The sequence below is a fragment of the Triticum dicoccoides genome, chromosome 2A (genome assembly GCF_002162155.2).
Source record: "Triticum dicoccoides isolate Atlit2015 ecotype Zavitan chromosome 2A, WEW_v2.0, whole genome shotgun sequence".
Taxonomy (NCBI): Eukaryota; Viridiplantae; Streptophyta; class Magnoliopsida; order Poales; family Poaceae; genus Triticum; species Triticum dicoccoides.
The window spans coordinates 788,190,516-788,202,982 of record NC_041382.1 but is presented as its reverse complement, the minus strand read 5'-3'; the positions used below and the strand labels follow the sequence as shown (position 1 = coordinate 788,202,982).

The following is a 12,467-nucleotide window of genomic DNA, read 5'->3' as shown; positions in this document are numbered from 1 at the left end:
CTGGTTCCTATCACTGGGAATCAAAGACTTTAAGCCTCTTGATAAAATAAAAAAAGTGCAGTCCAGTTACTGTCAACATAAAATGAAAATCTGTTTTTCCCTGGTACAATACGTGGTTCCTATGAATGTGGATCAAAGGCTTTTAAGCCTGTTTGTAAAACAAAGTCCCTTCAAGTAAAAATAAGTGCACTGAAGTTACCATCGCCCTAGCATGTAAAATCTGTGGTGGAAAAGATGAGAGAAATAACAGGGCTGGCAGCGGGGACCAACAACTACATACCAGTCGCCGCCAAAGTTATGAATCAACTAGGATGTGCTAAATGTGGTATAAGAAAGCGAGGTTCAACTTCAAAGAGGGGTGGCAGCAGCGCTCACCTGGTAGGCTTGCGTGCGAGCCCTAGATTGGGGCCATGCTGCTTCTTCTTCCTCAAATGTGCAACAGCAGGAGGGGGAGGAGTAGAGAAACAAAGCTCACTCCTGTGCTTGCATTGCCATCTGCTAGTTTGAACAGATAGATTGGCAAGTTAGAGAAACATCATGAATGATCATGAGGTGAGAGTAAAGTTATATGGTTCCAGTATGTCTGGCAAAACTTGTGCCAAAAGACCCAGCAATTCACGAAGTGGATGTCATGTCAATTCAGGTGAAAATATACAACAAAGGCCTTAAAACCTTGGGGAAACATCCAATCAAGCGAAACACAAGTCGTTGTTGATGTGAGATTATGTTTTTCTGCCTTTTTTCCTGTTGCAATACGAAGATCTGCTATTAAATTTCTGGTTCCTATGAATGGGAATCAAAGGCTTTAAGCATCTTGATAAAAATGTAGTCTATAGGCCTCCTGATAAAATAAAATAAAAACTGCACTCCAGTTACTGCCACCCTAAAATGAAAATCTGCTCTCTTTTTTCCTCTGTTACAATATGTAGATCTTTTAATAAAAAAGTTGGTACAAAAGGGAAGCTTTAAGCTACTCCCTCGTTCACTATTATAAGATGTTATAACTTTTTTCTGATTCAGATGTATATGACGTATTTTAATGTGTTTGTTCACTCATTTCAGTCCGTATGTAGTCCATATTGAAATATCCAAAACATTTTATATTTGTGAATTGAGCGAGTGGTAATTTTCTGGTTTCTAGGAATGGGAATCAAAGGCTTCAAGTCTCTTGGTAAAAGAAAAAAATACCCTTGCAAGTACAAATAAGTGCAGTGCAGTTCCTGTCGCCCTAAAGTGAAAATCTGAAAGAGCAAGCATAGAAGCAAGAGAAAAACAAATAGCAATGGCAGTAAATCAATCAAAGTAGGACTTTGCAAATGCGGTAAAAGAAAGCAAAGGTTCAAACCTGGTTGCGTTGTGTGTGAGCCCTAGATCGGGGTGATGCTGCTGCTTCTTCCTTAAATGTGCAACATCAGGAGGGCTGAGGGGTAGAAGGCAAGAAACGAAGCTCACTCCCGTGCCTCCATTGCCACCTGCTAGGTTTCAAAGGATACATGTGCGAATTAGGGAAATATCATGAATGATATGCATGTGAAAGTATTAAGTATAGTTATAAACTCAAGTTACAGTATGTCTGCAATTATTAACAAAGATGTTTGACTTTGATTAGAAATAAATCAGGAGCGTTGATTTTCTTTAAGAAAGCCGGAGGCTTTATAAACTTCCTGGCTGCTGATTACAATCAGTCATAAATAACTGAAACAGTTGGGTGGGTACCCCAGCAAGTGTTGATGTAATCCACTACTATGAAGAGACGATAGAAGAGGGGAGGCGGCGAGGTTATGATTTTCTACTCCTTTTTTTCTGTGTTAAAAAGAGTAGATCTGCTATTAAATTTCTTGTTGGAATCGAAGGATCTAAGCCTCCTGACAAAAGAAGAAAGTGCAATAGCGTCGCCCTAAAAAAGGGGAGAAAGAAGAGGGGAGGGGAGGCGGCGAGGAATAACAAATACGGATTTGCAGATACGGCAGATAAAAGAAAGAAAGGCAAGGTTGAGGGGCGGCGGCGGCGCTCACCTGGCGGCTACGTAGAATAGATCGGGGTGGGGTGGGGTGCTTCTTCCTCAAATCAAATGCGCTGCGCAGGAGGAGGAGGAGGAGGAGGGGAGGAGGAGCTGCAGGAGAAACGAAGCTCACTTAGTTCCGCGCCTCCATTCCCCTCTTTGCCCTGGGTGGCTAGATCTGGCCCGAGTGCTGCTGCTGCTGCAGTGCTTCTTGCTTTTGCTGTGAAGCTTGCGGGAAGATTCCCAGTCACGAGCGCACACCAAGGAAGGAAGGACCCGCGAAATTTCTCCGTCAACGCGTCCACCACTGCCATTACCAAGCTTAATAATCTTTTCTTTCTTTTCGGGCTATCCCGAAGCTCAGAGCATATTTTATTTTTTTTTGCGGGGGAAAGCTCAGAGCATATGTGACAGAGTTTTTGGACATAGTGATCTAAATACTTTTATATTTATTAGCACATATGCCCGTGCGTTGCAATAGGGAAATAATGTTTTTGCAACAAGTAGCGCGAGAGATAATTGATGTGTACATCCAAAGCGGTCTTCACGGCGGTGGGCGACAGAGCGAGGAGCTGCGGTCTTCTCATGGGTCATGTTCGGCTCGCAAGATCTTGATAGTGGTGGCGTTAGTCAGCGTGGCGGCGACCACCCAACTGGTACCTTATTTTCTTTCCTCTGGGTTCACCTCCGTCTCGGGGTTGTGGTTGCGTCCTCATTTGGTTGCCGCGCGGCGACCTTCGTGGCATGGTTGCTTCGACCAATTTATTCAACGACGACTTAACCGGATGGATTACTAATTGAAGCGCATAAATTATGTTTCATTAGCATCATCAGTGCATAACCAAACATGAATGTCCCTTCATTATCAGGCTTTATTCTCTTCAACTATTTTTGCGCTCACATGCCAATGAATTTTATTAATTAGAGCAAAATCAACATATTTTCTTTTATTAGCATGTGCCCATAATTTTTTCACATTATAGCCAACCAATATGTTGTCTTTTATTGGCACGTGCAAGTTACCTCCCGCAATAATTTCTGGAGTCCCTCGTTCTGCTCATAATTCTCGAGACAACTTCTTTATTCTCACACAACCTCCTTATTTCTAGACAACTTAGGGACATATAAAAAATGGTGTGATTTAGTATAAAATTTCAAGATGAGATTGTTCCTATCATAACTGCAAGCTAACTGAGTTGGTTTTATCTGTCGGCACAATAGAGAAGGTGATGCGGAGCATCCTTCCATCATCCCCATGGACTCTACACCGACACATCAAGCCCCACGTGGACCTTTGACAAGAGCTAGAGCACGTGCTTTGGAAACCGAGGTGAACTCCTTCCTACTTAACTCGCATACGGATACGAATGGAACATTGTTGCTACCTCACCTAAATACGCTATGTCTCATTAGGTACGAAGAGGGACACGCCCAAGAGGCTCAGGAGCATCCCCAAGGAGAAGAGGAACCACCCCAAGGCCAAACGGACCAAGACGAAGTGCAACAACAGCAACACTGGAAGTCCCAGGCGACCCCGTGCGCACGGGCCCCTGACACCCCGTGCCCACGGACTATCCAGGGAGTTGGCGCTGGAGCACCCCGTGTGCACGGGCCTGTACCGTGCCCACGGGGCCCCCGTGCGCACGGGCCTCCCAGGATGGACGGCTGAGATCCCCGAACCGAGCCCCTCTTCATCTCATTCGACCCCAAGCCTATATAAACAGTACCTAGACCATATGTTAGGGTTAGCAAAGTATTTTAGAACACAAAGAGGGATTTGCTCATCTTCCTCCTCTTGGAGATCAAGACCTCCTCTAGGAGTAGCTCCTCTTGGAGATCAAGCCCTCCTTCTTGTGGAAGATCCTCTTGGATTTCAAGACCTCACCTAGTGGGAAGAACCTTATCCTAGTGCTATTTTCCTTAAATTGTTCATGTAATCTTGTGGATCTCTTGTATGCTACTCTAGTGGATGTGATATTGGGTTTGTTTGAGAGATTTGTGCCTTGTGTTCTTGTGTGTTCTTCCTCCTTTTCCCCCTCCAAGTGTGAAAAGATCCCCTCTAGGGTTTCACCCTACAACATCTTGGTATCAGAGCAAGGTTGATTCACATCTTGGAGTCCCATCCCCCCATTTGCTAGCTTGATTTTGGTGTTTTTCGTCCAAATCCGAAAATTCCCCACAAAAATAGCCCCAAATTTTTTTCTTGCAATTTGTTAGATCTTGTGAGATTTGGTTGTTTCGATCCACGAATTTCGAGTTTGGCAAGTGGATCTACCCATCTTCCAGTTTCCCCACCTTCCAAATCCTCGAAATTGACCTTATCTTGGAAAATCCCCACGGATCAGGAGCTCGTCCTCCGCTCCCAGAACACCCCGTCCACACGGGCCCTCGAGGCCCTGTGCCCACGGGACCCCATGCACACGGGCCTCACTTACCCCGTGCGCACGGACCACCCAGTAACTTTCGGCCATCTTTTGTTTTCCACCATTTTGTTTCCCAACCAACACTCGTGTTCTCCCGCACTATTTCTCGTGGTTATTTGAGTTTCGGACCGCGGTTTCTCTTGAGTCCTAAGGTGTTTCGGCTACTTAGGCGCATTTGGACATCATCAACTCGGACACCACACCGGCGTCCACAACTTCATTCTTCTCGTAAGATCGGACGGTAACCTCGACGACTCTCACCTTTGCTTTTGCATTGATAACCCGAGCCTTTTGCGTTGCTTACCCATCGAGACTAGCAAGTTGAGAATTATCGGGCCACGCTATTGTGAACCGTAGTGATCTTGTTATCATCTTAGTGCCATAAGTCTCTCCCGTGCATATCTTACATACTTGTCTCATATCATACTTGGCTCGAGCATCAAGCATAGTGAAAAAAAAAGTCAAGCTTTTAAGCAAAAAGAGGAGACACAAAGAGCTTATAAGCAATAGCATTGAGCCATTTTGCATATCATCTTGGTCACCGCATACATAGCATAGTCGGGATTGAAGACGACACGTTTCTCTTATAGGTTGGTGCACATGCGTATCTAGCCCATTTGAGCAATCGAGCTAGCGTCTCTCTAGCATTCGCACAACAAGAGCATTTTCCGTGGTTGCACATTTTGAGCTCATCCCTTGGTTGTGCGGATCCCATCTATCTTCCGTGTGTGTGTTCCTAGTGATATCCTTCGCTTTGATCTATTTGCTTTACTTGCATTTTTGTGAACCTTCTCAACCTTATCGATATCTTGACTAACATTTGCTTGAAATTTTTGCCACCATCCTAACCAAGCTCCTCCATAAGCCTTTTACTTGTAGGTGTGAGAAACAAACCCGGTTCCAATTCTACTATTGAGGCATTACATTGAGTGACACTTGTTACATGCTCAATCCTCGGAAAAGGTAACTTCGGTATTGTTCTCTCACTTTCCTTCTCACCCCACTTGGTTATGATGGATAGGCCAAGTTCGTTGGCGAACCCGCTTTTCGTGGAGCAAGATGGTGATAACGAATACGTCACCAAGGGCCACTTCTTCATCGCGCAAAGGGCTCTCCATCAAGAAAGTGAGGCCTTGGGTGAACGCCTCGACCGACTCGCCGCCGATGTTCGTCAAGCGGAAGCAAGGAACCGAGACTACATTGACGACAAGTTCACTACACAAATGGAAGCGCTCCGCAATATGATCGTGTGATGCCCGCCTTCCTCGTCTACTTCAACAAGACGGCGCCACTCAAGCCACTGCTCAAGTCGACACTCTTCGGACTACTCATCTTATGATACAAGCCCTTCCCTAGCGCGAGCCCTCGGTTACGTCGATGCTAGCTTTGACACAGATCTGGATGACTCTAAGTCACAAACCGGATACGTGTATATTTTGAGTAGTGGGGCAGTAAGCTGGTGCAGTTGCAAGCAGAGCGTCATGGCGGGATCTACATGTGAAGCGGAGTACATGGCAGCCTCGGAGGCAGCACATGAAGCAATTTGGGTGAAGGAATTCATCACCGACCTAGGAGTCATACCCAATGCGTCGGGGCCGATCAAGCTCTTCTGTGATAACACTAGAGCTATTGCACTTGCCAAGGAGCCCAGGTTTCACAAGAAGACAAGGCACATCAAGCGTTGCTTCAACTCCATTCGTGAAAATGTTCAAGATGGAGACATAGATATTTGTAAAGTTCATACAGACCTGAATGTAGCAGATCCGTTGACTAAACCTCTCCCTAGAGCAAAACATGATCAACACCAGAATTCCATGGGTGTTCGATTCATCACAATGTAACTAGATTATTGACTCTAGTGCAAGTGGGAGACTGTTGGAAATATGCCCTAGAGGCAATAATAAAAGCATTATTATTATATTTCCTTGTTCATGATAATTTTCTTTATTCATGCTATAATTGTGTTATCCGGAAATCGTAATACATGTGTGAATAATAGACACCAACATGTCCCTAGTAAGCCTCTAGTTGACTAGCTCGTTGATCAACAGATAGTCATGGTTTCCTGACTATGGACATTGGATGTCATTGATAACGAGATCACATCATTAGGAGAATGATGTGATGGACAAGACCCAATCCTAAACATAGCACAAGATCGTATAGTTCGTTTGCTAGAGTTTTCCAATGTCAAGTATCTTTTCCTTAGACCATGAGATCGTGTAACTCCCGGATACCGTAGGAGTTCTTTGGGTATACCAAACGTCACAATGTAACTGGGTGACTATAAAGGTATACTACGGGTATCTCTGAAAGTGTCTGTTGGGTTGACATGGATCAAGACTGGGATTTGTCACTCCGTATGACGGAGGGGTATCACTGGGCCCACTCGGTAATGCATCATCATTATGAGCTCAAAGTGACCAAGTGTCTGGTCACGGGATCATGCATTACGGTACGAGTAAAGTGACTTGCCGGTAACGAGATTGAACGAGGTATTGGAATACCGACGATCGAATCTCGGGCAAGTAACATACCGATTGACAAAGGGAATTGTATACGGGGTTGCGTGAATCCTCGACATCGTGGTTCATCCGATGAGATCATCGTGGAGCATGTGGGAGCCAACATGGGTATCCAGATCCCGCTGTTGGTTATTGCCCGAAGCCGTCTCGGACATGTCTACATGTCTCCCGAACCCGTAGGGTCTACACACTTAAGGTTCGGTGACGCTAGGGTTGTATGAATATGAATATGCAGTTGCCCGAATGTTGTTCGGAGTCCCGGATGAGATCCCGGACGTCACGAGGAGTTCCGGAATGGTCCGGGGGTAAAGAATTATATATAGGAAGTGCTGTTTCGGCCATCGGGACAAGTTTCGGGGTCACCGGTATTGTACCGGGATCACCGGAGGGGTCCCGGGGGTCCACCGGGTGGGGCCACCTGTCCCGGGGGCCACATGGGCTGTAAGGGGGTGCGCCTTGGCCTACATGGGCCAAGGGCACCAGCCCCTAGAGGCCCATGCGCCTAGGGCACAAAGGGGAAAGAGTCCCACTAGGGTAAGGCACCCCCTAGGTGCCTTGGGGGGGAGGGAAACCTCCCTTGGCCACCGCCCCCTAGGAGATTGGATCTCCTTGGGCCTTCCCCCCCTTGGCACCCCTATATATAGTGAGGGAAGGAGGGCCTCCAAGACACCTGAGTTCTGGCGCCTCCCTCTCCCCTGCTACACCTCTCCCTCGTGTAGTATACGGCGAAGCCCTACTACTGTGACGCCCTGCATCCACCACCACGCCATTGTGCTGCTGGATAATCATCAACCTCTCCTTCCCCCTTGCTGGATCAAGAAGGAGGAGACGTCATCCGCTCCGTACGTGTGTTGAACGCGGAGGTGCCGTCCGTTCGGCGCTTGGTCATCGGTGATTTGGATCACGTCGAGTACCAGTACCTCATCCCCGTTCTTTGAACGCTTCCGCTCGCGATCTACAAAGGTATGTAGATGTATCCGATCACTCGTTGCTAGATGAACTCATAGATGGATCTTGGTGAAACCGTAGGAAAATTTTTGTTTTCTGCAACGTTCCCCAACAGTGGCATCATGAGCTAGGTCTATGCGTAGTTCTTCTTGTGCGAGTAGAACACAATTGGTTGTGGGCGTAGATGTTGTCAACTTTCTTGCCGCTACTAGTCTTATCTTGCTTTAGTGGTATTGTGGGATGAAGCGGCCCGGACCAACCTTACACGTACGCTTACGTGAGACCGGTTCCACCGACTAACATGCACTAGTTGCATAAGGTGGCTGGCGGGTGTCTGTCTCTCCCACTTTAGTTGGAGCGGATTCGATGAAAAGGGTCCTTATGAAGGGTAAATAGAAGTTGACAAATCACGTTGTGGCTTTCACGTAGGTAAGAAAATGTTCTTGCTAGAACCCTAATTCAGCCACGTAAAACTTGCAACAACAATTAGAGGACGTCTAACTTGTTTTTGCAGCAAGTGCTTTGTGATATGATATGGCCAAAGTTGTGATGAATGATGAATGATACATATGTGATGTATGAGATGTTCGTGCTATTGTAATAGGAATCACGACTTGCATGTCGATGAGTATGACAACCGGCAGGAGCCATAGGAGTTGTCTTTATTTTTTGTATGACATGCGTGTCATTGAGAAACGCCATGTAAATTACTTTACTTTATTGCTAAACGCGTTAGCCTTAGTAGTAGAAGTAATAGTCGGCGAGCAACTTCATGGAGACACGATGATGGAGATCATGATGATGGAGATCATGATGATGGAGATCATGGTGTCAAGCCGGTGACAAGATGATCATGGAGCCCCAAGATGGAGATCAAAGGAGCTATGTGATAATGGCCATATCATGTCACTATTATTATTTGATTGCATGTGATATTTATCATGTTTTGCATCTTGTTTACTTAGAACGACGATAGTAAATAAGATGATCCCTCATAATAATTTCAAGAAAGTGTTTCCCTAACTGTGCACCGTTGCGACAGTTCGTTGTTTCAAAGCACCACGTGATGATCGGGTGTTTGATTCAGACGTTCACATACAACGGGTGTAAGACAGATTTACACATGCAAACACTTAGGTTGACTTGACGAGCCTAGCATGTACAGACATGGCCTCGGAACACAGAAGACCGAAAGGTCGAGCGTGAGTCGTATAGAAGATACGATCAACATGAAGATGTTCACCGATGTTGACGAGACCGTCTCACGTGATGATCGGACACGGCCTAGTCAACTCGGATCACGTTATACTTAGATGACTGGAGGGATGTCTATCTAAGTGGGAGTTCATTGAATAATTTGATTAGATGAACTTTATTATCATGAACTCAGTCTAAAAGTATTTACAATATGTCTTGTAGATCAAATGGCCAACGTAGTCCTCAACTTCAACACGTTCCTAGAGAAAACCAAGCTGAAAGACGATGGCAGCAACTATATGGACTGGGTCCGGAACCTGAGGATCATCCTCATAGCTGCCAAGAAAGAATATGTCCTACAAGCACCGCTAGGTGATCCACCCGTTCCACAGAACCAAGACGTTATGAACGCTTGGCAGACACGTGCCGATGACTACTCCCTCGTTCAATGCGGCATGCTTTACAGCTTAGAGCCGGGACTCCAAAAGCGTTTTGAGAGACATGGAGCATATGAGATGTTCGAAGAGCTGAAAATGGTTTTTCAAGCTCATGCCCGGGTCGAGAGATATGAAGTCTCCGACAAATTCTTCAGCTGTAAGATGGAGGAAAATAGTTCTGTCAGTGAGCACATACTCACTATGTCTGGGTTGCATAACCGCTTGACTCAGCTGGGAGTTAATCTCCCGGATGATGCGGTCATTGACAGAATCCTCCAGTCGCTTCCACCAAGCTACAAGAGCTTTGTGATGAACTTCAATATGCAGGGGATGGAAAAGACCATTCCTGAGTTATTTTCAATGCTAAAATCGGCAGAGGTAGAAGTCAAGAAGGAACATCAAGTGTTGATGGTGAATAAAACCACTAAGTTCAAGAAGGGCAAGGGTAAAAAGAACTTCAAGAAGGACGGGAAGAGAGTTGCCGCGCCCGGCAAGCAAGCTGCCGGGAAGAAGCCAAAGAATGGACCCAAGCCCGAGACTGAGTGCTTTTATTGCAAGGGAAGTGGTCACTGGAAGCGGAACTGCCCCAAATACTTAGCGGACAAGAAGGCCGGCAAAACAAAAGGTATATGTGATATACATGTAATTGATGTGTACCTTACCAGTATCCGTAGTAGCTCCTGGGTATTTGATACCGGTGCAGTTGCTCACATTTGTAACTCAAAGCAGGGGCTGCGGAATAAGTGGAGATTGGCAAAGGACGAGGTGACGTTGCGCGTCGGGAATGGTTCCAAGGTCAATGTGATCGTCGTCGGCACGCTACCTCTACATTTACCTTCGGGATTAGTTTTAAACCTTAATAATTGTTATTTAGTGCCAGCTTTGAGCATGAATATTGTATCGGGATCTCGTTTAATTCGAGATGGCTACTCATTTAAATCTGAGAATAATGGTTGTTCTATTTATATGAGAGATATGTTTTATGGTCATGCTCCGATGGTGAATGGTTTATTCTTAATGAATCTCGAGCGTAATGCTACACATGTTCATAGTGTGAATGCCAAAAGATGTAAGGTTGATAATGATAGTCCCACATACTTGTGGCACTGCCGCCTTGGTCACATAGGTGTCAAACGCATGAAGAAGCTCCATGCAGATGGACTTTTAGAGTCCCTTGATTATGAATCATTTGATACGTGCGAACCATGCCTCATGGGTAAAATGACCAAGACTCCGTTCTCAGGAACAATGGAGCGAGCAACCGACTTATTGGAAATCATACATACTGATGTGTGCGGTCCAATGAGTGTTGAGGCTCGCGGTGGCTATCGTTATGTTCTCACCCTCACTGATGATTTGAGTAGATATGGGTATATCTACTTAATGAAACACAAGTCTGAAACCTTTGAAAAGTTCAAGGAATTTCAGAGTGAGGTTGAAAATCAACGTGACAGAAAAATCAAGTTTTTGCGGTCAAACCGTGGAGGAGAATACTTGAGTCATGAATTTGGCACACACTTAAGAAAATGTGGAATAGTTTCACAACTCACGCCGCCTAGAACACCTCAGCGTAATGGTGTGTCCGAACGTCGTAATCGCACTCTATTAGATATGGTGCGATCTATGATGTCTCTTACCGATTTACCGCTATCTTTTTGGGGCTATGCTTTAGAGACTGCCGCATTCACTTTAAATAGGGCTCCGTCGAAATCCGTTGAGATGACACCGTATGAATTATGGTTTGGGAAGAAACCTAAGCTGTCGTTTCTAAAAGTTTGGGGATGCGATGCTTATGTCAAGAAACTTCAACCTGAAAAGCTCGAACCCAAGTCGGGAAAATGCGTCTTCATAGGATACCCTAAAGAAACAATTGGGTATACCTTCTACCTCAGATCCGAAGGCAAGATCTTTGTTGCCAAGAATGGATCCTTTCTAGAGAAAGAGTTTCTGTCGAAAGAAGTAAGTGGGAGGAAAGTAGAACTTGATGAAGTATTACCTCCTGAACCGGAAAATGGCGCAACTCAAGAAAATGTTCCTGAGGTGCCTGCACCGACTAGAGAGGAAGTTAATGATGATGATCAAGATACTTCTGATCAAGCTCCTACTGAAATTCGAAGGTCCACAAGGACACGTTCCGCACCAGAGTGGTACGGCAACCCTGTCTTGGAAATCATGTTGTTAGAGAACGGTGAGCCTTCGAACTATGAGGAAGCGATGGCAGGCCCGAATTCTGACAAATGGCTGGAAGCCATGAAATCCGAGATAGGATCCATGTATGAAAACGAAGTATGGACTTTGACTGACTTGCCCGTTGAGCGGCGAGCCATAGAAAATAAATGGATCTTTAAGAAGACAGACGCGGATGGTAATGTGCCCATCTATAAAGCTCGGCTTGTCACTAAGGGTTATCGACAAGTTCAAGGGGTTGACTACGATGAGACTTTCTCACCGGTAGCGAAGCTAAAGTCCGTCCGAATCATGTTAGCAATTGCCGCATTCTACGATTATGAGATATGGCAAATGGACGTCAAAACGGCATTCCTTAATGGTTTCCTTAAGGAAGAATTGTATATGATGCATCCAGAAGGTTTTGTCGATCCTAAGAATGCCGACAAGGTATGCAAGCTCCAACGCTCGATTTATGGGCTGGTGCAAGCATCTCGGAGTTGGAACATTCGCTTTGATGAGATGATCAAAGCGTTTGGGTTTACGCAGACTTATGGAGAAGCCTGCGTTTACAAGAAAGTGAGTGGGAGCTCTGTAGCATTTCTCATACTATATGTAGATGACATACTTTTGATGGGAAATGATATAGAACTCTTGGACAGCATTAAGGCCTACTTGAATAAGAGTTTTTCAATGAAGGACCTTGGAGAAGCTGCTTATATATTAGGCATCAAGATCTATAGAGATAGATCAAGATGCCTCATAGGTC

General features: G+C 45.4%; 1 pseudogene; it reads right to left on the bottom strand.

The window, feature by feature from the left end:
* The window catches only part of LOC119357345, a 7,248-nt pseudogene extending 4,993 nt beyond the window's left edge, over positions 1-2,255 (bottom strand).
* Positions 2,256-12,467: the final 10,212 nt, after the last annotated feature.